We start from the raw sequence: 27,358 nt of genomic DNA on the forward strand, positions 1-27,358 counted from the left end.
TGAACAGAAGATAAAAATAAATACATCATTGTTGAAAGAGAGGAAGAATTGTAAGGTAAAATACAACAGCAGGTCAAGTAGGGTACAAGAAAAGGTCAAGAAGACAAGCATAATACAGTTATTTTGTTCGCTAAGAACAAAACACACGCTCTAGGAGTGGCCTTGGCCAAGTCTGAAAGTCTTAAAGCAGGTGGGAAATCTTTCAAGGCAGCGACATCCAAGAGAAGTATAATGCAGGCCACTCATAATTTTATACCTTCTAGGAGTCGTGTTAAAAAAGTAGAAACAGCTGAAATTGCTTTTTTATGTTTATTTATTTTTGAGAGAGAGAGAGAGAGACAGAGCACGAGTGAGAGAGAGAGAGAGGCAGACACAGAATCAGAAGCAGGCTCCAGGCTCCAAGCTGTCAGCACAGAGCCCGACGCGGGGCTCGAACCCATGGACAGCGGACCATGTGACCATGACCTGAAGTGAAGTCAGCCACTTAACCGACTGAGCCACCCAGGGGCCCCAGCTGAAATTAATTTTAAAATTAATTAATCTCAATATATTGTGCAACTCAGTGTCTCCAAATGCCCTCGTGTCAGTGTGTAATGGGTACAAAGTGCGTGATGAGGTATTGTGCGTGTGTCTCAGCTCGGAGCAGCCACTCTCAAGGGCTCAGTAGTCAAGTGTGGGGACAGGTAGCACCAGATCCGATAGCTCGGTCTCAGCATGAAGAGTGGAGGCTCCGGTTCCGTGTGGCAAACGGAAGGTTCTCCGGCACCGACCAGAGGCTCTGGCGAACAGGCATCTGACGTGGGGGAGGGGAGCAGGCTAGAACCACCAGAGAAGGGGCGTCTCCACCCCTCCATGGGGGGCGTCCTTCCCGCGAGGGGCACTCCCTGGGTTCCAGACTCAGGGTCCAGCTGACAATGTGATTCTGCGGATTGTCATTCACGTTTCTTTGATTAGTAGTGAAATTAAACAATTCTCCCTGGTTTATGGCTTATTTTTATTCCTGATTTTATGCTCGGAACCAAATTACAGAATTAGGAGACTACTACATACAATTCACTTGGAATTAAGATGGGAGGGAGAGAAGGAGGGACAGGGAGACGGGAGGGAGAGAGAGAGAGACCACAGGGGCAAGAGTCAGAGGCATGGGTGATGTTAACCAGGAACCCATATCCATATTCTGAACTAGCAGACGCTTTCCTGTCGCTGAGGCTCAGCCCTCCCTGCACCCACACCCTGAGCCGTGTGACTCGGGACTTTCCCCGCTACAGGAAGCACATATTTCTTGGTCCTGTTGGTGTTGATTTGAGCCACATGGCTTGCTTTGCTCTTGAACATCTCCCGTAGGCACCGGAGGACGTGGCCGCAGTAGCTGGTCGCAGAGGAGAGGCCTCCTCGCTGACCGCAGCCCTGCAGCTCGAGGCTGTGCTAGCCCGTGAGCAGGACAGCACACGCTCATGATCGTTCCCCATTGGGTGGGGCGGCTTGTTGCAAAGCACTGGCGACAGCTGACCAGCAGTGCTTGTGCAGACGCTGGAGACACAGTGCGCGAATATACGATACGGCAATATGCGCACGTTCCCCCGAAGCTGGCAAACACGCGAGGGTCACGGCAGAGTCCGGGGGAAAGTCACCCACACGCATGCACGCTGGCGAATTCTCTTCATCCCCCCACGTGGAAGGCGACTCCACGACGCTCCCACGCGGGAGGGGAGACCATCAGACTGCCACCGAGGTCCTCCTTGTGGAGACCCTCGATTTCAGAAGCAGTGGTCACAGAGATTTTGAGAGAAAGAGCGGAAATATCAGAATTGTACACTCAGCCAGACTCTTGTTTGCTTTGAGAGCAAAAGAAAGATATTTGCCACCCAGGCACTCTTCCTGAAAACAAAAGCATTCCTCAGTGAAATATACCACCCCCACCAAGAGTGAAAGAAAACTCCCCACAGATCTAGAAGCCAGCTCCAAAATCCATTCTTTCTCCACTGCCCACCTTTTCCGGAAATACGTTCCGAGAGGCATTAGACTCCCGAGATGGTCACAAGAGTAGGGTTTATTGGTCGGATCCGCGTGGGAGACAAGGCTCTGTCCTCACAGCATCCAGTCACCTAGTCTGGTGGCCGCTGGCCGCCGTGGCACGATTACGGCCACGATGCCACGGGTGAGGAAAGCTGGCGATTCTCACAGGTCCCACGGCTGGCGAGTAACGGGTGGGGGCGGGGTGGGGGTGCTCAAGGCACTCCCCCCCCCCCCCCCCGATGCCGGACACTGTTTTCCGACGTGAGGCCCCGCGGCATCCGCACCGCCCCGAACGCGTACTTCTCAGCCGTTCTGTCTGCACGAGGGACGCTCAGGGAGCCACAGACCAAAACAAAATGTCTGTGTGTTGTCTCTGACCGCCCAGCTTCCCGCTTCTGTTGTGTCCTTCCCAGCTCCGTGTGTGTCCCAGGGATGAGGGTGTGATGTGCTCGAGGCCGGGCCCCGGAGGGGGCAGTGACACAAGCTGGGATCCCGAGTGACGTTTCCTGAGCGCTATTTTGGCCAACGGGGAAGATGTGTTGCCTGTAGGGTTGTAAGATGTGACCCACGGGATGCCAGCGGCTGGCAGCCACCCCCCTGATGAGGGGACAAAGCCCTGCGCTCGGCTGTACACGTACCTCCTGGACGTGTGGCTCTCCGGGGCCATTTCCTCTGTTGGATGCTCCTCGGAGGGGTGGCCCATCGCGGTTGAGAGAAGCAGTGTGGACAGGAGCTGGTGTTGTGGGAGACCGCGGTGGGGGCGACCCCTCGGGGTGCGGTAACTACCGGAACAAACAGCTCCCTAATCCGTCCATCCTGAGCTTTGCCAAATTGTAATTGTGCTCGTGGGCTCTGGGGGCTGACGGCAGCCCGTGACAGCCGGCAAGAAGACCGGGACCTCTGGACACCTCGGTCCCAACCACGAGGAGCCACCTTGTGCCGGCCACCTGGGGGGGGGGGCGGGGCAGGAAGAGGACCCAAATCAGACAGGGAGGCCGCCCTGTGCTGAGCACCCGGCACAGGGGGTCCGACCCAGAGCCGGGGACAGGGTGAGATCACAAATGCACAGCGTGGAAGTGTCTGGCTCGTGACCACTTGCCATTAAGCACCCTGGGAGGGAAGGGCTCTCAGGCCTCCGCTGACGGAGGGCCGGCCGCTCCGGGATGGACCCACTTTCCACCCCCGCCCCCAGTAGCTGCCACTGAGTCCCCGGCCACCAACACCCCCCCCCCCCAAAAAGGGTTCATTTTTAAAGAGAATCCAGAAATCCAAATATCTGTCTGAAATCCCTTGATACTTAAACATTGGACAATTGGTGATTATTTTCCTTTTTTGTAATCGATTTAAAAAATGCCAAACTTCCTTCAGGCAGCGTTTGCGGGCCGCTGATTTGCAAGTTTGTTCTAATCATAAAAGGCTCTCGGTGCCTCACGCAAAAACCAGGGGCAGCCTGTCTCCACTGGTGTAGTGACAAGGGAAAACACTTTCAAACACTTGAAAACAAACAAACAAACAAACAAAAAAACAAACAAAAAAAGAAAAGTATATGAGGGCATATTCCAGAGAAGAGGCGGACTGTCACCGTAACAGGACTACATGTGACCCAGCTTTCTTCCACTGGGGCTCCTCTACACCTTGAGTCACGGTCCCTCCTTGAGCTAATTTTCAGGAATCGCCACTTCGGTACGCATATGCCATGTCCCCATATCGATGGCCTGCCCGGGCCCCACTCCCGTGAGAGGCAATGAAATGTTCGCCAGGAAACCTGGGGAGCCATTTCTACAAAATACGTTCCATAGGGTGTGAGCCACACAAAGGGCTTTAAAAAAATGTGTGGTCCGTCAAAGGAGTTGTTTTTTTCAAGATTCCCAATATACATAAGCATGTTACAGGCTCCCAGGGGCTCCGCGTTGAAAGCAAACAAAAGCAGAAGTATTTGTCCCCTTCGCTTGACCACACGCCTCCCCAGGTCATTGAACAGAGAGCCCCCTGTTCTCAGCAGCCCTGTGGCCGACCCAACTACGGATGGGGGTGTGTTTTGCACAGTTTATAAGCCTCCCCGGCAGCCCGCAAGTCCCCGCAAGCCTCGTGTGGCTGAGTTCCCTTCGTGGGTGGGAGACACCTGCAGGCGGTCCCACTGAGGCAAGAGTCTGGCGGGCTAAAGAAAATGCCTCTCGTTTGTACTTTTAACAGACCCAAGATGGGGGCACAGACAGAAAGGATGTGGGGTGGGCTGGTAACTGCATTAAGTTTGGTGGCCTAAACTCTCCTGCTAGAAGGCAGAAGCCGTCAGGATAAAGAGCTAAGGCCCCCGGACGCCGTGTGCAAGAACCACACTTGAAACACAAAGATGCAAGTATGTTAGACGCAAGGAGATGGACACAGAGACGCTGTGTGGACAGGAATCCCAGGAAAGCTGAGCAGCTCTATTAATAGCCTCAAAGCAGATGTGCCTAATAATCGTTTCGAAGCAGATGACGCAAAGCCTGACAGCCGAGAGAAGAAAAAATGAAGGCACAGTTTGAGCTTCCGTGACTGCTCGACAGAGAAACGGCGCGCACTCGGAGGCCTGAGAAACACCGCACCCCGCCTCGCCCCGCTGACACAGGCATCACAGTCGTTCACGGATTAGGGGAGACCGCCTTCTGGGCTGTAAAACAGGTCTCCGTGAATTTTAAAGGGCTGAAATCATACAGCATGTGTTTTCTGACACAACAGAAAAGATAGCTGGGGAATTGCCATCTATCTGCAAATTAAGCAACACACTTCTGAATAACCCATGGACTGAAAAAAAAAAAAAAATGAGGGGCTCCCGGGTGGCTCAGTTGGTTAAGGGTCTGACTCTTGATTTCGGCTCAGGTCACGATCTCACAGTTTGTGAGATCGAGCCCAGGTTGGGCTCTGTGCTGACAGATTCTGTCTCTCTTCTCTCTCTTCCTCTCAAAATAAATGAAATAAACATTTAAAAGGATCAGAAAGTGCATTAGTTTCCTGGGGTGGCTGTTACAAGAGTCTTGGAAGCCAGAGGTCCGTATCAATTTCACTGGACTGGAAGCAGGAAGCCATGGGGGTGGTGCTCAATTTGGGCTCCAGAGGAGCATTCTTCCTGCCTCTTGCGACTCCTGGGGGCCCAGGGACACCGTGGGGTGAGCATCCCTCCCCGTGTGCCCTCACATCACCCTCTGTCCTCATCTGTGTCCAAACCCCCTCTGCCTCTCTCACGAGGATGTGCGTGGCTCCCTTGGAAGGTCCAGGATAAACTCCCTTCCCGGGACCCACAACACAATTACGTCTTTGCCGCGTAAGGTGATATTCACAGGGAATTAGACAGTGGACCTATTTTTGGAGCCACCATTCAATCCACTACACAAAGGAAAATAGAAAATATTTTGAATGATAACGAAAACGCAAAATAGCAAACCCTTGGGATGCAGCTAAAGTCGTAATGAGAGGGAAATTTAAAGTTACGGATGTTTATATCCTAAAAGAAGAAAGCTATAAAATCAGTGGCTGATGTCCCATATGTAGAAGCAAGAAGGAAAAGACGAAGGGGAAGGCGAAGAAGGAGAAGGAGAAAAGAAACCTAAGTAGATACGTGGAAGGAAGTAATAAAATAAGGGAAGAAATTTAGGAAATGGAAGATGGAAAGATGATAGAGAAAGTAGATAAAACCTAGAGCTGAGTCTTTGACAAGATCAGTAAAATCGACAAACTTCTAGACCGATCAGGGAAAACAGAAAAAACCCAGAAAATTTACCAGTATGAGGAATAAGACAGGAGACACTGCTCCAGACGCTGCAGACATGGAATGATAAGAAATGTCATGAACAACTGTGCCAACAGATCTGACAGCTTAGATTAGATCGACAAATTCTCCGGAAGACACAAATCATCGCTGCCGACGCGAGAATTAATTTGTTTTGAAAAAAGAATGGCCTTATATCTAACAGACATTGAACTGGAATTAAAAGCAGAGAGAACTCCAGATGGTTCCAGTGGCTAACCGTACGCAAACCGTCAGAAAACAGAGGAGGGATCCCTCCCCTCCCTACGGAGGCGGCAGTATGCTCGCACTAGATCCAGACAACCCCGTGTAAGACAATAAGGTTACGAAGCAATCTCTCTCATGAACATAAATGCAAAGACTCTCATCAAAGCACTGGCAAACTGAACCCAGAAATATACAGAAAGGATAATATATCATGGTTCTAGTGAGTTGAATCGTACCCCTCAAAAACGTGTGCTGAGACTCTAACCCCAGGTACCTGTGCAGGTGCCCACATTTGGAAATAGGGTCTCCGCGGATGCAGTTAGTTAGACTACGACGAGGTCATCCTGGATTAGCGTGGGCCCTTGGTCCCATGTGACTGGTGTCCTTGTAAGAACGGCAGAAGACAGGCGGAGAAGAGAACGTCTCAGGAAGACAGATGTACAGAGCAAACAACGTATGATGGACGCGGAAGTCGTAAACCAAGGAACGCCAAGGATGGGTGGGCACCACAGAATCTGGGGAAGGTGAGGAAGGGTCCTCCCCCTGGAGCCTCCTGCGAGAACACGGCCCTGGCCACACCTGATCGCAGACCTCTGGCCTGCGGAACGGTGAGAAGGCAAATTGGTGACAGCGGCCTCTGTCTGTGATCAGCGGGGTTTTATCCCAGGATGGCAGATCTGGTCTCTTGTGCGGGAAGCCAGTGGTGGAATTCATCCTATTAACAGAATAGACGAGAAAACATAATCATTTCAACCGATGTAGAAAAACATACTTAACATCCATAAATAAATAAGTAAATAAGTAAGTAAATAAATAAACACACCCCCACAAACCAGAAATAAAAGGAACTTCTCTATTCTGATAAAGGGCACCTACAAAAAGCCTACAACTGATATCACACTTAATACTAGGAGACTCACACTTCGTCCTAAGACCGTGAACAAGGCAAAAATATGTGTTTTCACTACTTTTACGCAACACGAGACTAGCCAGTGAAATTAGCCAAGAAAAGAAACAGAAGACATACATACTGGTAAGGCAGAAGAAAATCTGTCTTTAGTTGCCAATGACGTGACTAGGTGTGCAGAAAATTCTAAGGAATTGCCGAAAAGATCCCGAAGTAATTTAACACGGCTGTGGAATATAAGGCAAATATAACAACAACAAAATATCCAGGACGTTTCCCCTTACTACCAGTGCAAAAATTGGAAAAGGAAGTTTTAAAATGCTTATAATAGTATAAAAATGTTTAAGGAGAAATTTAACAAAATAATTGAAAGGCCTAAAAAAATTCACTGAGGGGCCACCTGGCTGGCTCCGTCGGAGGAGTGTATGACTCCTGATCTCAAGGTTGATGAGTTCAAGCCCCACATTAGGGGTAGAGATTACTTAAAAATAAAATCTCTTAAAAAAACACACTGCACATACAATAAATACTTGCTGAGAGAAATTACAGAAGTCTCGACTAAATGGAGACCGTGTTCATGGTTTGAATAGTAGGTATTGTTAAAATGTTAATTCTCCCCAAACTGATCGATAGAGCCAACGTGCCATATGTAGAGATGTGTGCACCCCTCCGGGGCACCCACCTGAAGATTTCAATCCTTGAGGCCTTACGGCAATGGGGAGCCCATAAACCCTCTCACAGCCCCACAGGTGACTCTGAGGGACATCTTGGGCTTTAAGAACAATTGTCTAGAGGAGCGCCTGGGGGGGCGTCTGACTTTGGCTCAGCTCATGATCTCACGGCTCGTGAGTTCGAGCCCCGCGTCGGGCTCTGTGCTGACGGCTCAGACCCTGGAGCCTGCTTTGGAGTCTGTCCCCGTCTCTCTCTGCCCCTCCCCACTGGTGCTCTGTTCCTTTCTCTCAAATACAAATAAACATTAAAAATAATTGTTTCTTAAAAAAAGGACAACCGTCTCGAATACCGGTGGCCTGGAGTCAGAAACGGGGTGCCCTGCGTCAGGAGCAAGGTTGCCTCCGCCTGAATTATTAAATGTAAACCGTAAACGGGGCGCCTGGGTGGCGCAGTCGGTTAAGCGTCCGACTTCAACCAGGTCACGATCTCGTGGTCCGGGAGTTCGAGCCCCGCGTCGGGCTCTGGGCTGATGACTCAGAGCCTGGAGCCTGTTTCCGATTCTGTGTCTCCCTCTCTCTCTGCCCCTCGCCCGTTCATGCTCTGTCTCTCTCTGTCCCAAAAATAAATAAACGTTGAAAAAAAAAATTAAAAAAAAAAAATGTAAACCGTAAACGACAGTGCTGCTGGTCCCCCAAGTCGGAATTACCATAGGGTTTCCAAACAGAGGGCTTTTTCTACTTTGCTTTTCTCCAGCGTCTCTTGTCGCCATCTGCCCAGGCCTGCAGGTGCACAGGCCGGAGACAGCGCAGAAAACCAGGGCGGGAACGTGGCCGTCTGGGAACGATGCAGTGACAGGTGTGTCACTGCCGATCACCCCGGTAGGGCTTTAGCTGTGTGTCGTTAAGGTGACTGTAGTCGGAAACAGCGAGGGAACACTTACGGTCACGTAAACGCGCCACATTGCCGGGCACGGGAATCACAGGATGTACTGTCTCTGTGCTAGCAATAGATGGTTTTCGAAGTCACGGTCTTAGAAGCCCAACAGACCCTCTCCAGCCCAGCTCGCTGCCCTCAAAGAACAGGGGGTGACACCTTAAGAACGTGACTTCACTCTCCACCGATCACTGAACGCCACTCCACCCGGGGACCCTAACTCCAAATTTTGCCTTTAAAAAACCCTCCCTTGTAAGCCATCCAGGAGTTCGGGATTTTGAGCATTGGCTCCCTGTCCTTCTGAGGGGCACCACACCAACAGACAGCCTCTCTTTCCTCACTGCAAAGCTCCGTGTCCGATTCATTTATTTACTTCTTTATTTCACTGGCTTGCTGCACATCAGGCAGGCGAACTCTTGTTTGGTTGGGTCTAAAAACCAAAGAGGACTCTGCCTGCCCCGGTAGGTGATGCCCGGGAGGCCGATGTGACAAGTTGATGGAAGAAAGACATGAGACGAACCAGACCCGTCAGTCCCTAGGAGGCGTCCGCACACGTGAAGCGCGCCCCAGCTTCCGTCTGCAAATTCTATTTGTGAGGACAAATCAGTTCCGAGGATGCAGGGAGATAAGCAGGCAGGCGGCACACGGGACAGAGCGCCGCCCCGGGCACCAGCGTCCTTGCTGATTTGACTCACACACACCTTCACACACACCGCGGACTGTTTCAAGAGGGTGGCATGCCTCGATTAAAAGGTGCTCCAATCCAGGGGCGCCTGGGGGGCTCAGTCGCTTGAGCGTCCGACTTCGGCTCAGGTCACGATCTCGCAGTTCGTGGGTTCAAGTCCCGCGTCGGGCTCTGTGCTGACGGCTCGGAGCCCGGAGCCTGCTTCCGATTCTGTGTCTCCCTCTCTCTGTCTGCCCCCCTCCTGCTCTGTCTCTCTTTGTCTCAGAACTAAATAAACATTTAAGTAAATAAATAATACAAACAAAGGCACCCCAATCCCGCGTTATTGTCGTTCTGGGAGATGAAATCTGCACTTTCTCCCCGGCTCGACAACATGAGAAAAGGTGAACTCCGCATTACGTGGATACGAAGCACGCCCGGGTGTTCCTAACTGGACCGGCCTGGTGTCCCGACCCCTGGCCCTGGGACCCCCTCTCCTGGTGGAGGCGCAATGCGTCTCCCGGGCCGGGCGAATTATGCATGCGTCGGTCGCAGACGCAGCCAGGCTGGGGACAAAGAGGCGCTGCCCGCCTGCGTCCTGCTTTTGTCGCGGCCAGCCGTCTTTTGTGGTGTGGCCTGGGAACGCGGCGAAGGAGCCACCCCCGCTGCAGAAGCCCCCTCCACCTGGCTGCGGGCGCAGAGCGCAGCCGCGGCCCTATTCTCATCTCCTAGGCAACCGGAGGCTGAGAACAAGATGCCACGGGAGGGAGGTGGATTCCATATCGGGAAGGAGAGAGTTGAAAGCTAAAGCTGAGCGGGGAGGCTGCCGACAAAACCAAAACGTCGTGGGGGACGACTGTCAGATGGAGGACAGCCCCCCCCCCCCCGCCGACCCCCTCGCCGCCCGTGGCCTCTGACCGGCCACAGCTCTCTCTCTCTGCTCCTTTCCCCGCACGCTTGTTGAACAATGGACCCGATTTAAAACCCCTGAGTCATTGCAGTGGAGCCCACTAGGGTTGATTAAATAATGAAATCATTAAAACTGACAAGGGGGCGGGATCCTTCAAAAACACAAAATCTGTCTGAGATGCATGGCGAAATGGTCTTTTGGACACACCGCGAAATAGTAACTCACCACTGTAGACGCAGATTGGAAATAAATTCTGAGCTAGGAAAGCTCGGCGTTCCCGGGGCGCCTGGTGGGGGCTGTTAAATGGCCGACGTTCAAATACAAATCCTAGCCCCCCCCCCCCCCCCACCGGGTCTGCCGGGGTCCCCTCCCACCTCCCCCAACTCCCCACTAAGAAACCCTCCTTCTCTGAGTCCTCACCCCGCACTCTGACTGTCTGCAGCCCCCTCCTGATCCTGTCTGTCTCCAGGCACAGCTCTGCCCGACAGACAAGATAGACATTTAAAAACCAGTCATGTTTTGGATGAGTGTGGCTTTGAGGCACAGGACGGACGAATTATTTCCTGCCGGTTGGCGCCTCTGCCTGGGGCGTGGGTGGGAGTGCTGCGCAGGGGAAGGGGAGGGGGACAGGGTGTTTCCAGGGAGGGACACGGCAGCAGACCAGCCCCTTGAGGGCTGCTGACGCCCAGCCGCCTCCACCGAGGGAGTCAGAAAGCGAGGGTCGACTGAGCCCGCCTTACATCTGCATCGTTTAGGAAAATCCATGTAATTACGCCTTGTAGGCACTGGGGTAATTTTTGCACAGGTAGATCGTTGCTATAATCTGAGAAATTGCTTCCCATGGGGGAAAGAGGGTTTGAGGTTCTTTCAACAACCTAAGAGGCTCACGTCAATGCGTCGCACAAAGAAATAACATCCTCTACCTAACGCAGCCCAAGCCTCTTGGATGTTTTCAAACCCTGCTCGTGAATGTCTTCCTAAACCGGAAGCCCCAGGACTTGGCAGGATGCAGCCAGCCTCGCGTATAGCGGACATCCCATGCGTATCTGTCTCATGACACACATCGCGACCCTCCTGCCGTACCCCCAGCCATTCGGAGGAAACGAGCCTCCCAAACACCCCCAGCTCTACTCCCTGGCAGCACAGAGGTTGCTAAGGGAGTGAATGATCTAGTCTAGGCCAGCAAGCAGAGGGAGGTCATGAGTCTCACGTGCACACAAGGAGGCGGGCGTCCGTGGTCTGACGGGGGCTGCAGGCGATGGGCATCCCAAGGACAGACGAGCATCGCAGTGAGCCAGCTCGTTCTTTTCGGCAGAGAAATCTGCCCTCAAAGTTCCACCAGCAAAGGACAAGCCCGTGCCCGGGATCCGGGTCACCTGCCGGAGGACTCCTTCCAGCTGTCTCTAGTAACCTGTTACAGATCGATCGCTGAGCAGTGTCTCTTCATCCTTCCCGAAGCCTAAGCTCTTCATCTCGTGGGGTATTTGTTGAGAGCAAAGAGATCCTATGAGAGGTCGTGGGCTCTGTCCACGTCTTGTAGGGGGCACCTTACATTTTTTTTTTTTTTAATTTTTTTTTTCAACATTTATTTATTTTTGCGACAGAGAGAGACAGAGCATGAACGGGGGAGGGGCAGAGAGAGAGGGAGACACAGAATCGGAAACAGGCTCCAGGCTCTGAGCCATCAGCCCAGAGCCTGACGCGGGGCTCAAACTCCCGGACCGCGAGATCGTGACCTGGCTGAAGTCGGACGCTTAACCGACTGCGCCACCCAGGCGCCCCAACCTTACATTTTTAAGAAAAGGGGGGAAGGGTTTGCCCTGTTTTACTCAGGCGTTGTTAGTATCTATCTCCTTTCGTGCACATAAAGTCGTCTGCATCTAGAAAACCGGATTCTCGCCCGTCTCTGGTTGCTTTGTGCCCTGGCGTGTTCACTTGGGAAGTCAGTCATGCCTGTCTTCCTTCCCCTCCCGCCATCCCGTCTGGCTGGAGCCAGCCTCTTCGGGCCCCCGTGGCGGAATCACTTCCCCAGCACCCGCATTTCGTGGAGAATGGAGAACGCCCATCTCTTCGCGGGCTGGAGGAAGCGCTTCATGCCAGCACCACCACGGAGCCTGGAACCTAAGTGCCAGTACATCGCCGTTGGAGGAAGCCAGCAAGCTACACATCTCACTTCTGCACGACGGCAGGAGAGGCTTGGTCTGGTTTTCTTGCTGTTGGCACATACTTACAAAAATTAGCTGCACCTCCGCTTGGCGTTTCGACGAGCGGGGTACCTTCTTCCACTGGCATCGAATAAGATGCTTTAGGTGGTCTCCAGGCTCCCCCTGAGTTTTCAGTTTTCAATGTTGTGCCATAATTTTCCCCAACTAACGACCGTGACTGGTGACCCCTGACACGCAGTCTTGCAAATTTTCTTTCTGCCTCTGTTCCTCTTTTGGAAGATGACAGTTCAGAGCACCTTAGTTACGGACGATTCTCTTTCTGTTACAGATCGATCTGTTGCAGAGGATTCTCTTTCTCATGCAAATTTCACCATTTTGCACAAATACCGGTTGTGTGTCACGGACAAATCCGCTATTTTCCTAATGCCTCAGCAATCTGGAGGAACCGTAATCGCTAGCCGTGCTGCGTTGACGGAAGGCCACGCGGCAGTGCAGGGGAGGCGGGCCCAGTGACCCGCAGAGGCTTGAGACACCCCTGTCTCAGAGAGAAACCCCCAGCAAGTCAACACCCAGTTTCTTTTGCCAGGTCTCCACAGATGGGCCAAGCGGCCCAGGATTCCGCCACCCCCCCAGCACGGCCGGCCCGCATGTCCACCTGAGACCCCAAAAGGCACGGGGCTAGACCGCACCGTCTCCGGGTTTCACGAGGTGCAGGAGGCTTTGCCGGGAAGGAGGAAAGAAGTGGGACGTGACAGGGCTGACCGATGTCTGGGGAAGTGGGAAAGCTGGCTGTCGTTGCACCTGGCGAGGTGTCTTTGGAGAAGCAGAGTCGTGCAGAATGGAAGCTCCCACCGGTGGGGGCAGGAGGGCAGGTGCCTGACCAACTGTTCCGGCGCCTGAACTTTACGGTCTTTTGGAAACTCCCAGGTTGTTCTGGGTGGCCCGCACCCCTAGCATTTTATAAACGAAACCACCCCTGAGAGAAACAAATGGTTCTAATTATGCGGATACCAAGTACAGGGCATCTGGAATAGATTATCTGATGAAAGCCCTCGTTATCGATAAGAAGTGATTTAAGGTTTCTGTAAGAGCAAAGCGGAAGGTGACAGAGCTGAGTCAAGCGAATATGTGTCTGTGCGTGCATACACATACACGTATGCACAGACACACATAGACGTTGAAGGAAGTCCATGTACACACGCACATCCAGTATATACACACAAACACGTGCGTCTGTTAATACATATTCACAGAAGAAAAGAGCATTAACATAACATAAGGGCCTCAAAACTGCTAACTTAACAGCACAGATGGTATATGCAAAATCCCCTGTTCTCACTTTGTTATATCAGAGACGCAATCGTGGCTCCGTGGTCGCTAATACGGCACAATCTGCTTAGTCCTTCCCCACCATTTCTTCGGGCTCTCGGGAAAACGCCCTTCTGGGTGAGTCTGTGCTCAAGAGCCCTGGCCCCGGTCTGGGCTGCTAGCGTAAGATGAACCATCAGTCTGGAGACGGACGGCTTGCCCCAAAGCCAGGTTGACACGGTGACAGCCACCTTTCTGCTTTCTGCTGCGGCTTCCTGTCCTCAGAGCCCCGGGACTGTCCTTCATAGAGGGTCCAGACAGGCGACCACAGCGTGTGTCGGGTTGGGTCAGACCTCAACTGTTGGTGGCTTAGGAAAAGTCGCCACAGGGGAGTGGTCACAAAGGTCAGCGCTGCACCCCAGATGCTCCTCTCGAGGACAGAGCTCCAAGAACGTGGCTCCAGGCGGGGCCCTGGCTGGTGCCTCACACGAGTATTTGTGTGGGGCACGGGATGTTCAGGTTGAGTGCCACACGCTTGTACGTTTTTAGAACACAACACACGTTTCCTCTGAAAGCCAGGTTTGCTCCCCAGGCAGGAGCCCCTCACTGTGACCCTGCCCCAGGACAGCGTTCCCGGCCTCCATCAGCGTGGACGCTCACAGAACCGGTCACGGGTGGCTAAGGCAGTGGCTCTCCAGCAGAACCCTTACCACTCATCCAGACGAATGTTCTTGTGCAAATCCTCCGCTTAGGTGCAGTCCGGTCTGACTGCAGGATCCGGCCGGGACCCACCCTCCGGGAGAGTCACTCTTCCGCTTTGTGGATTAGAACAAAGGACGGTAGCAGAAGTCGTGGACCCTGAAGTCGAGGGGGCTTGATGGATTTAAAAGCACAGTATGAAATTGCTGGATTTGTGCAATGATTTCTGGTTTGCAAAGCACTTTTACGCAACACCACGGTCTGAATCTTTGTGCCCCCACCCCCCCAATATAAGTTGAAAGGTTAATCCCCTCGATGAGTATTTGGAAGTGGGTCTTTGGGAGGTGATGAGGTCATGACGGTGTGGCCCTCATGGATGGGACTAGTGTCCTTATCAAAGAGGCCCCAGAGAGCCCCCTTCCCCTCTGCTGTGCAAGCACACAGCGAGAAGATGGCCATCTGGAGTGCCCTGGCCCGACCGTGCTGGCGCCCTGACCTGGGACTTCCCAGCCACCAGAACATGCAGAATAAGTCTGTGTTGTTACAAGTTGTCCCGTCTGTGTTATCCCGTTGTAGCCTAGAGGGACCGACACATGTTGTTCTGTATGGTCAGTGTGTGTATCACCCGAGTTTCCGGCTGCCCGTAGGACACGCTTTACTTCGGTATCACCCGAATGGAAACCGATTAATTGAATTGTCTCCCCAAGTACAGCTGGGACATGGTGATGCTGTGGGCCAGCCAGCGTTCTTTGCACACAACAGACAGACCCCTGCTACCCCGGGCACCGAGGGCATTTACCGGGTGACCGCACGGGCTCGTAGGAAAGAGGACAGCCTCGTCAGAAAGGACAGGAACTGGACCACCCCCGGCACCGCGTGTCAGAGTTCACAGGCAACTCCTTAAGGGCACTGACACTGGGCCACGGAAACGTCAACAGTTTTCTTAGTCTAATTTCCAGGGACAACAGAGGACGTCCCCTCGAGGCTTCGGAGGCAGCGGGCTTGCCGCCACCTTGATCTCAGAGCCTGGTCTCCAGAGCCACGAGGGGCACGTTCCCTCTGCTGATCCCACCCTTCGGATGGGGCCCCCGGCCCAGGAGGCGGACAGCGGAGTCCGCGTTCTGCCCTCCACTGCCCTCACCTTTCTCGCTAACCCGCGTGTGCTTGCAGAGACACGTGTGCCTTCCTACACACACGCGCACACACAGTTTGGTGACACCTAGGGGCCCGTGCGGGCAACCCTCGAAGGTCCTCGTGGATCCTGGGAAGGCCGGCCGCCCCACGGAGCCTGCGGCCCGGAGGATCCAACCCAAGCCCTCTGTGGTCACGGTCGACGGCGAACACGCAGGGCTCCCGGGTTTGAAGCCGGCTCCCTGAGTTGAGGCAGAGGCGGAAGTCCCGTTCTGGACTCCCAGAAGCTCTGCTGGCCCTCCCTCGCGGTGCTCTCACCTCACTCAGGAACGTGGCTTCCAGGGAACCACGGTGGCCACCGAAATTCCTATTTTAACGTGTGCTACTCATCAAATGTGGGAGAGCTGGCTCCTCGTGGCAAAACGAAGCTAGTCCAGACAAGAGGGGATTGAGATGAGCAGACAGAATCCAAGGATGTGACAGCACAGGGGCGAGGCTCATTCCCCCAGGCTGCCGCCTCTCACCGAAAACCAGAATTGCCGGGAAGTGTCCCCAGAGATCGGACAGCGTGGCTCCCCTGAATCACACCTCCCGGCCAAAGTCACAGAAGGAGGTTTGAAGTTCAGAGTTCACAAGGGAGCGCGGGGAGGGGGCAGCTCATCGAGCACGAAGGGATGAAGGGGGGACTGGTCCCTCCCTCCCGAGGAGAACGTTCTGCCTACACGCGGCGTTCCAAAGCTGAAGGACCAAGTTCAAGTTCTCCCTCACTGGGAAAATAATTGTTCTTGACAGTCCTAGGGAGCCTCCGCAGAGAGCTGAGCTCCGTGTTTTGGAGCCCAGAAAGGAGGGGGCACGCAGTCCGGGGAGGAGAGCAGGGTCCGGGGCCGCTGTGGCCAAGGGAACAGCTCCAGTGCGGCCGCGTCACTGTCTGGAGAAAGGTCGTTGGAGCCGACACAGTAGCCGCAACACCACGAGGGGTGTGCGAGCCACTGGGACTGGAGACGTTTTGTGCCTGCGTGTTAGTTCAGAGTCCGCGCTGTCAAAAACGGAGCTGGAATTAAATGGAAGCTTTCCATCAGATAAGTTTTCCACAGGCGGACGCAGCGGACGCATGTTGCTTAGCCCTTGCTGCTTCCATATCGAGAGCGTTGCTGTGTCCTCAGCTTTGCGGTTTAGGAGGCAGCCGCCGGGCCACCGCCTGAGATGCTGCCCACGGTGACCCGAACGTGGAGGCGCTGTGACTCCTCTTTGACAGATGAGACCCCTGCACGGGCCGCTAAGCGGCGAGCGAGGACTGTCCCCCCACCAGTCCTTCACCTTCCCTCGAACCTGACGTCCGTATCCCCCCACGATGACCGAAGGACAAAGCAGCGTGGCACAGTGACCCCCGCCTCCAGCTGCCCCCGCCTGTAGCCTGCAGTCACCTCGTCTGGGTCAGAACCAGTCCCGACGTGTCTCCTTTCAGTGCGTCCTGGGCACTGGGCATCGGGTCCCTCCAATATCGGGCTGGCAATGTCTCAGCTGGCCGTTCGATACTTGCATCCATAGGGTTTTTTTCTTCATTTTCAAATGGAACTCAAGCTCATATAATTGAATTAGCTTTTCTTGATTCTTGACGTTTCTTGTCGCTGGTTCATGCCCGACTCTCCTGCCGACTCATTTTATGTACACACGCCCTTATTTTTGTAATGCGATGAAAACCCAATGCTTACACCAGCCCGACGACCCCACCCCTTCCACACTGATGACCACATCTGCGTGCCTCCCTCTCTCCCACCCCTCCCCCCACAGGTGTCCACGGTTCTCCTGAAGTTTTTGTTTTACACACACACACACACACACACACACACACCCCTAAGGAGGAGCATTTCATTTCGACTTCGTCGTTTTTTTCTACCTTGTGTATTAGAAGATACTCATTCAGCGGGCAGTTCGGATGTTTACTCTCTGCACTGCAGGTGGACCTGGAACTCTCTAGAAATTCAAATTCTTGAATCCTCCCTCTGGCCCTATGGAATCAGAACCCATGGTCTGCGTTTCTCTGATGACTCAGGAGGCCCAGAACCTCTTAATTTTCTTACTGGGTGTTTGTGTTCTCTCTCTTCTGAGATGCTTGGTAGACTTTTGCCCCTTGCTATGGGGTCGTTTATCACTTTCTTAATAATTTTAGGTATTTATATATTCTTGACACTGATTCTTTCAGGTTAAATGCACTGAGAATATTTTTTTTTCTCCATTTATAGTCTGTGTTTTCTCTATGTTGTCTTACGATGAACAGAATTTCTAACTTTAATGGAAACAAGTGTATTATTTTTGTGGTTAACACTTTTGATTCTTATTTAAGAATGCCTTCCTCAGGGGCGCCTGGGTGGCTCAGTCGGTTGAGCGTCCAACTTCGGCTCGGGTCATGATCTTGTGGTCCGTGAGTTCGAGCCCTGCGTCGGGCTCTGTGCGGACAGCTCGGAGCCTGGAGCCCGCTTCAGATTCTGTGTCTCCCTCTCTCTCTGGCCCTCCCCCGTTCATGCTCTGTCTCTCTCTGTCTCAAAAATAAATAAACGTTAAAAAAAAAAAAGAATACCTTCCTCACCACAAAGACAGAAAGAAATGTACCTACGTTTTCTACTAGAGATTTTACAGTATTTTCTTTTGACACACAGGTCCTAATCCAATTTACAATAGCTCATAATAAATGTTGACGTCTCGTACTCAAGTTCCCTCACTCTGTGTTGACCATTCCTTTTGTTTTTTTTTGTTTTGTTTTGTTTTGTTTTAGAATCAACTTGTAAAACTCCATGGAAGATCCTTTTGGGAGTCTGCTTGGGCTTCGTTACACTGACAGATCAGTTTCGGGTGAATCACCACTTTCCGCACGATGTGCCCACACTGCCTACAGGAACTCGGGATTCTTGTTCAAGTTGTCAACCTCATTTTCAAAGCTTTGCACACATTACTTGTAACACTTCTCCCCAAGTCTCCTCCGCCCCACGACCTGGAACCCAGCTCTCCCCTCCGTCCGGAGGCTCATTCTGAGCGTTGGGGCTCGAGAGATTTCTCTGTTCTAACGCAGAGCAGCCCCAGAGACAGCAAGTTCTATGCCACATTCACTATCATAATATTATGTCAATAATTTCCTGATTCACTGTGAGATATTTTTAGGAAGACCACTTATTTCCTTTTACTTTAAAACATTTCCCCCAAGTACTATCATTCTTCAAATGTTTTATTATTTCCTGAAACCAAATCAAAGAGGAGTAAAGTGACTTCCCACTGTCCTTCCTGAAGCTCGTTCCCTCCCCCCAGTAAGCCTGCTCACCTGTTAGCCCAACTCAGTCTGTGGCATTTCTCCGTATCCTCCCCCCCAAACCCCCCTGCATAGCTTCCGAATAGTTTTTTTTTTTTAAGTTTATTTATTTATTTTGAGAGAGAGAGAGAGAGAGCACGAGCAGGGGAGGGGCAGAGAGAGAGGGAGAGAATCCCAAGCAGGCTCCTCACTGTCCAGTGCAGAGCCTGACTCCCGGCTCAAACTCCTGAGCCGTGAAATCATGACCTGAGCTGAAATCAAGAGTCGGGCATGTAACTGAGCGAGACAGCCAGGTGCCCTGATTCTAAATATTTTTGAAGTGAAGATCTGATCTGTAAACAACAGTCTCTCTTTAAAATTGTTCTCTCCACATGATACGTAAAGCACCACATCAGAGAATCTGAAGCACACGGTTTAATAGGTCAATTTAGCTGTAGTAAAGACACGTTAAGGGTGGCCCGTAATTTTTGTTTCTGTTCGTGTCAGTCAAAATTAGGAAATATGCTGTTCCTGTGTCATTGGTTTTGTTTCCAAAACAAACACATGTACTTTTTGATCATCATATAAGTGACCTCACCGGGATGATCTGAAATTATAAATCTTAAAAGAAACAGCCAAATTTTAAGGCATCGCAGGTTATGTATTGAAATAAAACTTAGCAAGAGTCTGTGTTTTGGGGATCATTTAGCGAGACATGATTGAAGCACCCATGAATCTTTAGTTCAGAAATTAATTATTTTGGGGGAAAGGGACTTGTGGATTAAAGACAATTACTGAGATTTTTTTTTTAAAAATGTCTATCTATTTATTTTTGAGAGACAGAGAGTGTGCACATGAGTGGGGGAGGGGCAGAGAGCGAGGGAGACACAGAATCTGAGGCAGGCCCCCGGCTCTGAGCTGTCAGCACAGAGCCCGACGTGGGGCTCGAACCCACGACCTGAGCCGAAGTGGGACGCTCAACCCATTGAGCCACCCAGGTGCCCCTAGATAATTACTGAGATTCTTAAGCCTTGGATTTTCACGGTAATTCACATTATAAAATGAAAAAAAGCCTCAGACTTGAATCTTTAGTAAATTTCACTTCCACCAGAATAAAGGTTCGGGAAAATGCATCCCACATGCTACTCAATCACTGTCAAGCCATAAGAATTCACTAAATATTCGAATACGAAACTAAAAATAATTCCATCTCAGAGAAACACGCGATTTGAAAACGGTCTCACAATCTCAAAAATGTAACTCAGTGTAGTAAACATTCACTGAGGGCGTCAGGCCCGGCTGGAGGCTGTGAGAGTGCACCGATGAAGACAGCCCAGCCTCTGCCCTCAAGCTACGCAGCCTAGTGCCTCTGGGGGCTCCTCCTGACATCAGCCATCACCGCACAATAGTTTCAAATATCCCCGCTCTTTCTTTCGGATGGTTGGATTTGGCCTCGGCTGAAGTATTGCTTGGCGATGAGTCTTGATTTGTGGAACACGTGGCTCGTGTGCTGTGCCTCCGTCATTTATCTGAAAGATTAGGGGAGTCAGCCTGCCCTTTGGAGAGTTGATAGGGGAAAAATGCAAGGCACTCTCCAACGTCCTAAAAAACCCATACGCATTCCACGCTTCTGTCGGGATGGACCATCAATTCTTTCTTAGCCGCCGTCACGAATCAGTCAGAACACGAATCCCTCCCTCTCCCCGAGGTGACGGATACGGGAGAACCGAGAAATCCAGATGAAATACAAGGAGTTACGCCGCAGGAAAGATACTGCTAAGTGGGGGAATAAAGAAGACGGATTGGAGAAACGTCTATCCAAATGGCGCTTTTGTCTACTGTTGGGTAGTAAGAATCTTATATTCTGTTCCAGAAGCCACAGAAGAGGAGCACAAGTTGGGTGAGGCGGTGAGGCTGGCCCAGTTGTGGGCGTGAGGCCCCGCCGTGTGAAGCTGCGACCGCTCTGCGATGGTCTCCGTGTTTTACCCAAAGGGAGCAACCCCCATTGGGTGGTATTTGTGGAGATCCACATCACAGATCTTCCGGATTTAGAACTCTTTGTGCTCATACCAATCCTTGAGCACGCAGCCTGAGTGTTTGCTTTGGACACGATACTCACGGGTCTCCGTTCGTCATTAGTGGCACCACGGTAGCGTTTTCTGATGCGAACAGGAAGGTCCAACAGCGGTCTGCCTCCATTTCAAGAGAGTGAAAGGAGTGGGCACCAGAGGTCACGGCCCGGACGACTTAGGGTGACCATGAAATACAGATCTGAAGAAAGAGGGTTTGACCTTTGAAAGAATCCTTTACAGGTGCCTAGTGGGAGGCATCTCTTTGCATTGGAAATATTATTTAACCTGCAAAAAAAAAAAAAAAAAAAAAATAGAGAGACAGAAAAGTTGGGGGGGGGGGCTGTACGTGCGGAACAAGGCCGTCCCGTGAGGAAGGGGATCTTCTGTGTGGGAAAGAGCTTCCAGTTTGTGTTGATTTCCTGGAATTCTGGGTGGATTCTTCAGAATGACAAAAATGACAGCAATGACCACTAAAACATGAAATAAAGATCTCTGCTAACAGTGGAAATGTGTCAGTAGGGACTTTGCTTCTATAAAAGGAAGTCAAGAAATACAAGGAAGTGTTATAACCAGGGGACACGTGTTCCTGAAAAATACTATTTTGGGGAGAGAAAGAGTCCGTTGAAATCCATCCTATGAAAAAAGGCAAATGAATCAATTTTAAGAAGTATCTTAGGAATGGTGATTATTGCTTCATAGTTGGCTTTACTCCGCATCAGTCCCAAGAGAGGCTGTTTTCAATGATGTGGCCTCTGCCACTGATGGTCTGTCTGTCTGTCAGGCTTTCTGCCAGTCGGTCAGTCGCAGTTCACACGTGACCTGCTGTTTCAGAACAACCAGGTTGAAGCCTGACAACTGATCTCATTATAGTCACACAAAGGTCCGTGAGAAACAGCTGATGGGCCGTGGTGGCTTAACTCCCGTGTTGGACAAAGGGCCACAAAAGCTCCAGGGTTTTGGGGTTTTGGTGTTTGGTTTTCATCTTAGCCACAATTCCTTCTTTAAAGAGTAGACCACGTGGGCCATCATGCTTTTAGATTGCTATTTCTTTAAGGTTTCGTTGCTGCGTTTGGCGAAGCGATCACTTGTTTTGATAAGACAGACCTACCTCCGAAGGAAATGAAATACATTTCCTGAGCTCCGAGAACCAGAATCTGCCCTCGCTTAGCCACCTTTGATTACAGCACCGACAGCGGACAGAACAGACAGGGATGTAGCTGACACGATGACCTTCAAGCAATCAAACAGTACAAATCCCTGTCCTTGAGGGAAGCAGTAATAACGAGGAGCCTGAGTGCTTGTCCATCAAAATCCTCATTTTTATTCAGTTCTCACTGTGAGTTCAGAAATAAAAACACGACACAGAAGACGGTCTGTCGCATTTGGGGGCTGAGAAAGACAGAACGCATTTCTAAATGCACATGGATGGACGACGTAAGAGGGACAATAAATGTGTGTACGTAGCATCTTTCCCAAGCTTGTTTAAGAGTTTCCTTAAATGGGTTAAACAAACAGTGGTGTGCAGAAGGAGAGAGCTCACATCAAAAGCAGTTCTGGCCCCAGAGGGGAAGTAAAACAGAAACAGAGCTGAACCCTGGTCTCCAGGGTGGAAGGTTAGGCCATAATTGCCTCCTCCCGGGACTTGTAAGCGGTGCCGGGGGTGATGGCAGACAGTGGCCACAGCGCGCAGATAGATACCAGCAGGGAGCTCAGGAATGCAGGCTTCGGGAGGAATTGCTATAATAAATACCTTTGATTATGAAACGCAATTTCCCCAGGAGCTCAGAGAGCTGCCGCACATTTTGTTTCTGTTGGTCCTCATGATGGATTGGGGGGTTTATTAGAGGCAGGTGTTTTCAGCCTGGAGTTGTTCCTTTATTGAAAAATCAAAGCCCACGGAAGTTAAATACAATGCTAAACAATACAGTGAATCACCTCAAATAAAAATCGTGCCCCCCCCCCCAGTTTTGTCCGTTTTTTTTTTTTTCTTAGAGCTAGTCTGTGCCTGAATTTTTTCACTTGTGGGATTAATGTGAAACCAGAGGTAGGGTTGCCAGATTTAGTAAACAAAAAGCACAGGAGGCTCAGTTACATGTGAATTTCAGATAAACAACAAATGCGGTTTGGCCTAAACGTGTCCTTTGCGCATCTGCCGAGAACTGAAATTAACAAAATACTCATTGTCTGTCTGAAATTCACATGTACTGGGTGTCCTGTATTTCATCTGGAAACCGTGACCACGGGGCTCAGGTGCAGCCGATACAAAGGCTGTATGTTGTCTGGTCATGTTGCCGGGAGCTGACTTTTTCAATCGTCCTTCTTTCTGTTCATTAACTCCTGTACCAAACCTCTGCCTCCAAAGCCCCTGGCACTGCCCTTGAACCCGGCCGGCTTTTTGCTCGTAAGTCACTTAGATGGAGGGCCTGTCTCGGCGCCCCCCATCTTGTGGGCCCGAGGTAGGTGTCTGCGTATCACAGAGCGGCTGCCACTTCATGGCACTGCCCCCAGGCTGCGTCCGTCCCCCTGTTCCAGGAGCCTGTGTCCATGACCGGTTGATGAAGCACAGATCAGCTCACCCTGAGCTGGTCCAACCCCAGTTCTCCCACCCGACGCTCTGAGCTTCTTGGCACAAGACGGCATTTCTCTTCTGGTCAGGAAGCTGTTATTCGTTATTTTTAAACTTTTAAACTAAGATATTATTATTGCTTTTGGAATTTTCAGCAAAAAAAAAAAAAAAAAAAAAAAAAAAACCCAACAATACCGTGTTTGCCTCTTAGTGCACAGTAAACATTTGTGGAATGAAAGAATGGGTCAAAGTAGGAAAGAACACAGTTCTCTCTATCAGAAAATGATAGCTCTACAATTATCCAACAAACCCTTTTATTATTTCATCTTATTTTATTGTTTTGAGAGCATGGAGGGGAGGGGCAGAGGAAGAGGGGGAGAGAGACGATTAAGCAGGTTCCGTGCCTAGCATGGAGCCAGATGTGGGGCTCAATCCCACGAACCACGAGGTCACGACCGGAACCAAAGTCAAGAGTCAGACGCTTAACAGGCTGAGCTACCTAGATGCCCCCAAGAAACCCTTTTAAAAATACAAACTGTCCTCTGGATATTAAAATGTGGTTCCAGCAGAATGAAAAATGGACAATTTCTTAGGGTATCTTTTCTTTCTGGCCTGATTACCTTTTCTTTCTCAGCTTGCCACTGTGGTGCTGGGAAGTCAGGCCAGCATTCTGTAATAGCTTAAACTTGTGTTAACATCAGTTGAGCCGAGAGTGGTATGTCCTCCATAATAGACGCCTAATGTTTACGGAGCACATGCACCCATGCGTTGGGAGGAAGGTGGCCATCATGGTCTCCACGGAGTAGATAGCAGCTCAGCTCGCCAGCCTCACCCGCCACCAGAAACCCCAGTGTCCCCAGAAAAGTCAAGTACACTAAGAAGGCCTTCAGTCTTGCCACAGAATGTCAGCTCTAAAACTAGGTGTATCCAACAGGTGCCTGGTGGCTCAGTGGGTTATGGGTCTGACTCTTGGTTTCCGCTCAGGTCATGATCTCGCGGTTTGTGAGTTCGAGCCCCACATCGGGCTCTGTGCTGACAGTGAGGAGCCAGCTTGGGATTCTCTCTCTCCCTCTTTCTCTGATCTTCCCCTGCTCTCTTGCCCTCTCTGTCTCTCTGAAAATAAATAAACACTAAACAGCAACAACTAAGTGTATCTACTTCCTGCGGCTGTTACAAAGTACCTGGAAGTATATTGGTTCTGGAAGCCAAAAGTCTGAAGCCAAGGGGTGGACAGAACCTCTGAGGTCTGGGCAAATCCTTGCCTCTTCTGCTGTGGAGGAGACCCTGTCCTTGGTGCTCCTGGGACCTCGGCTTGGAACCACAATACTGCTATCTGCTGTGTTATCACACGGCCCTCTTCCTGTGGGTCCCCTCGGGACACAGGCATGTTGATGAGGAGCCCCTCTAATGGCCTCATGGTCACCTGGTGATATCTGGGAAGACCTCTTTTCCAGCGGCCTTATCACAGGTATGAGGGGTTGGGACTTCAACATGCCTCTTTGGGGAGGACACAAATCACCCCATAACACTAAATGTCATAACACTCTGTCACCTGCACTGGCCGTTCTACGAAGCCCAAAGATTTCCAGCTACACATCGTCATCCAATTCAGTTACCTGTCGATTACAGAGGACGAGGACCTCATCGTCCATCAGACGTCCATCAGAATATACACCGAGTCCCCGGGGTTTTAAGTTGGTGTCAGTCACGAGCGTCAGCCATGACACCACCCGCGATGCACGGGCGGTGCCCACTAAACGTTTCCTGAAAAGAAAAGTGAACGAATGAGCCACCAAACTGACAACCGAGTGACAAGCAAGTGTGGAATAATTACGGGCAGACATGGGCTTTTGCAGCTGTGGGCACAGTTCTGAGACCCCATCAAAAAAAGCTCACCACTGCCTTTTGTGCCGCAAGAAAGGAGAAGAAGAGCTGATGGCCCGTGATCTCACGGTGAAATCTTATCACTGAGGGTTGTCAACGCAGCGGCGTCTTCATTCGGTCGTGGGTATTTACCATGCCTTCCACGCACGAGAATGGAAAGAAACCCGGAAGCCCTGTGATGGGGGTGGTGTGTGCAAACCCTCTTCGGGTTCAGCGTCTGACGTTCCTGGTGGCGTTTCCGCCTGCCTCGTCCACGAGCAGGCTTCTCCACACGGGGCGGCGCCTTGGGCCTTTGGGAGCACCATCGAGTGGCTTTTCTTAAAAGCGGGCTGCACCACTATCCCGGGAACTTTCGCAAACTCTAAACACCCGTTCTGTGCATCTCGATGCTGGGCCTTTGAAGTCTAACAGAAGGAGCCGGAGAGGGTTCCAGAAAACAAGCAAAGTAATTTCATTTGCAGATGACCCAAGTCACCGGGTGGATGAAACTCCAGGGACTGAGGGTGTCCAGTCACAGTGCCAGGAATGCGCATCACCTGTGGCCCGCCGAGCGCATTCTTAGTTACACACGGTCTCACGTGTGCAGCAAAACCGTGCCACGGTTTCAGGTCACACACGACCGAAACCGGTTAGAAGGCACGTCGCAGAGCAGAGATGTTACAGCGTGAAGAGAAAAGGCACCGAGTCGGCTGATGAGTACCCTGGGATGGCCGGCGGGGACCGTGTGTCAGCTCCCTGCCAGCCCTGTCCTGCACAAGCGTCACAAAGCCACAAGCCTGGGCAAGAGCCGCGAGGGTCATCCCGTCCTTCAGATTTGGCCACCAGCGGGCCCTTCGTGGAAGACAGTCCTGTCTGAATCAATCTTTCTTTCTTTTCTTTCTCTCTCTCTCTCCCTTCTTCTTTCTTTCTTTCTTTCTTTCTTTCTTTCTTTCTTTCTTTCTTTTCTTTCTCTCTCTCCCTCCCTCTTTCTCTTTCTTTCTTTCTTTCTTTCTTTCTTTCTTTCTTTCTTTCTTTCTTTCTTTCTTTCATGTTTGTTTATTTTGGGGGGAAAGAGAGAGAGGGACACAGAATCCGAAGCAGGCTCCAGGCTCCGAGCTGTCAGCACAGAGCCTGACGTGAGGCTCGAGCTCACAAACTGTGAGATCGTGACCTGAGCCGAAGTCGGATGCTCCACCGACGGAGACCCCCCAGGGGCCCTGTTTCTTGCCCTTTCTGGCTGCAGGTCTCACATGTGGAAGAGGCACGACTCTCAGCTTTATTCCACATCCAACATTCCACTCTTAGCTTCAGAGGAAGACCCTGTGGCTGCCGGGCCCTTGCTGAATGCCTCACTTGACGCTGTTTGTTGAAACTGCGCACCGAGCCCTTTCTATGCGGAGGACTTGGTATAAACCAGCAATGGCATCCAAGCCTCCTGGGTGTGAGCTGCTCTGAAATCTGAGATGCTTTTATGATATTTCAGCGAACCTTAGAGTTGCTCTAATTCAACCTTCTATACAAACCTAGAACTTTCTTCCCACTAGCTCAGCCTTTCCATACACACGCCTTTCAGGACATGCCCATGTCTTAGCGAGGCGGGCAGCTCGATCAACAACTCAAATGGCTAGAAAGTTCTTCTTTGTCCAGTTGTTGAAAACCGTTGGAATAGAATAGAAAGCCCAGAAATAGATCCGGTAAGAGAAGAAAGTGGAGGGTACATGCAGACAAATGGCCAATGTCCTTAACGTACAAAGAACGCTTACGAATCAATAAATCAACAAATAATCTAGTGGGAAAGCGGGCAGAGAACATGAAAAGATAATTTACCAAAAAGGAGATATCACTGGTTCTCAACCACTCAAGGTCACGCAAAATGAAGCTACAAGGAGGGGGTGTTTTTAACTCTCCGGTGGGCAAAGATCCAGAAGCTTACTAAGACCTGCGGGCCAGGCTTTGAGGACACAGGCATCCTTCTCCGTCGTTGGTAGGAAAGCACGTTGACAGAACTCACATGAGGGCTACTTGACAATCTCTACCAAAATGCAAGAGCACATCTCTCTTGCCTCCCGATTCCACTTCTAGAATGGTAAGTCACAGCAGCCGTGCTCCAACATTTTGGTGTCGGGACCACTTTACACATGAAACATTCCTGACGATCCCCAAAGCTGCTGATACTTACCG

At 51.2% G+C, this 27,358-nt stretch overlaps 1 long non-coding RNA gene across 1 annotated transcript; it reads right to left on the reverse strand.

The window, feature by feature from the left end:
* Positions 1–295: 295 nt before the first annotated feature.
* LOC147581375 (uncharacterized) lies at positions 296–27,358 on the reverse strand. Its single transcript, XR_015251733.1, has 4 exons — positions 27,189–27,358; positions 24,931–25,078; positions 6,282–6,722; positions 296–2,963 (listed from the first exon to the last, which is right to left on the reverse strand). It is a non-coding gene; the product is annotated as an uncharacterized LOC147581375 (long non-coding RNA).

The sequence above is a fragment of the Puma concolor genome, chromosome B2, assembly GCF_028749965.1.
Source record: "Puma concolor isolate L17-30 chromosome B2, mPumCon1.1.hap2, whole genome shotgun sequence".
NCBI lineage: Eukaryota > Metazoa > Chordata > Mammalia > Carnivora > Felidae > Puma > Puma concolor.